The sequence below is a fragment of the Mandrillus leucophaeus genome, unplaced genomic scaffold (genome assembly GCF_000951045.1).
Source record: "Mandrillus leucophaeus isolate KB7577 unplaced genomic scaffold, Mleu.le_1.0 Scaffold1195, whole genome shotgun sequence".
In the NCBI taxonomy this organism is placed as follows: Eukaryota; Metazoa; Chordata; class Mammalia; order Primates; family Cercopithecidae; genus Mandrillus; species Mandrillus leucophaeus.
Genome location: NW_012100265.1, coordinates 38,178 through 40,042, shown reverse-complemented (window position 1 = coordinate 40,042; position 1,865 = coordinate 38,178).

Below are 1,865 nucleotides of genomic sequence, written 5' to 3'. Positions count from 1 at the left end.
TTATGAAGCTTAGTTTGGCTGGATATGAAATTCTGGGTTGAAAATTCTTTTCTTTAAGAATGTTGAATATTGGTCCCCACTCTCTTCTAGCTTGTAGAGTTTCTTCTGAGAGATACGCTATTAGTTTGATGGGCTTCCCTTTGTGGGCAACCTGACCTTTCTCTCTGGCTGCCCTTAACATTTTTCCCTTCATTTCAACCTTGGTGAATCTGATAATTATGTGTCTTGAGGTTGCTCTTCTTGAGGCGTATCGTTGTGGTGTTCTCTACATTTCCTGAATTTGAATGTTGGCCTGCCTTTCTAAGTTGGGGAAGTTCTCCTGGATAATATCCTGAACAGTGTTTTCCAGTCTGGTTCCATTCTCCCCATCACTTTCAGGTACACCAATCAAATGTAGATTTAGTCTTTTCACATAGTCCCATATTTCTTGGAGGCACCATTCATTTCTTTTTATTCTTTTTTCTCTAAACTTCTCTTCTTGGTTCATTTCATTAATTTGATCTTCAATCACTGATACCCTTTCTTCCACTTGATCGAATCAGTTACTGATGCTTGTACACGCATCACGTAGTTCTCATGCCATGGTTTTCAGCTCCATCAGGTCATTTAAGGTCTTCTCTACACTGTTGATTCTAGTTAGCCATGAGCCTAATCCTTTTTCAAGGTTTTTAGCTTCCTTGTGATGGGTTCAAACATCCTCCTTTAGCTCAGACAAGTTTGTTATTACCGATCATCTGAAGTGTACTTCTGTCAACTCATCAAGGTCATTCTGCATCCAGCTTTGTTCCATTGCTGGAGAGGAGCTGAGATCCTTTGGAGGAGAAGAGGTGCTCTGATTTTTAGAATTTTCAGCTTTTCTGCTCTGGTTTCTCCCCATCTTTGTGGCTTTATCTAACCTTGGTCTTTGATGATGGTGACTTACAGATGGGCTTTTGGTGTGGATGCCCTTTTTGTTGATGTTGATGCTATTCCTTTCTGTTTGTTAGTTTTCCTTCTAACAGTCAAATCCCTCAGCTGCAGGTCTGTTGGATTTTGCTGGAGGTCCACTCTAGACCCTGTTTGCCTGGGTATCACCAGCAGAGGCTTCAGAATAGCAAATATTGCAGAACAGCAAATATTGCTGCCTGATCCTTTCTCTGGAACCTTCATCTCAGAGAGGCACCCAGCTGTATGAGGTGTCAGTTGGCCCCTACTGGGAGCTGTCTCCCAGTTAGGCTATCTGCGGGGTCAAGGACCCACTTGAGAGGGCAGTCCGTCTGTTCTCAGAGATCAAACACCATGCTGGGAGAACCACTGCTCTCTTCAGAGCTGTCAGACATATATGTTTAAGTCTGTAGAAGTTTCTGCTGCCTTTTGTTCGGCTATGCCCTGCCCCTAGAGGTTGAGTCTACAGAGGCAGGCAGGCCTTGTTGAGCTGCAGTGGGCTCCACCCAGTTCTAGCTTCCTGACCACTTTCTTTACCTACTCAAGGCTCAGCAATGGTGGACGCCTCTCCCCCAGCCAAGCTGCTGCCTCACAGCTCAATCTCGGACTGCTGCACTAACAGTGAGCAAGGCTCTGTGGGTGTGAGACCTGCTGAACCAGGCGCAGGATATAATCTCCTGGTGTGCCATTTGCTAAGACCATTAGAGAAGAACAGTATTTGGGTTGCAGTGTCCCAATTTTCCAGCTACAGTCTGTCATGGCTTCCCTTGGCTAGGAAAGGGAAATCCCCTGACCCCTTGTGCTTTCCGGATGAGGTGATGCCCTGCCCTGCTTCAGCTCACACTCCAAGGGCTGCACCCACTGTCCAACCAGTCCCCGTGAGATGAACCAGGTACCTCAGTTGGAAATGCAGAAATCATCTGTCTTCTGCATCAATCACA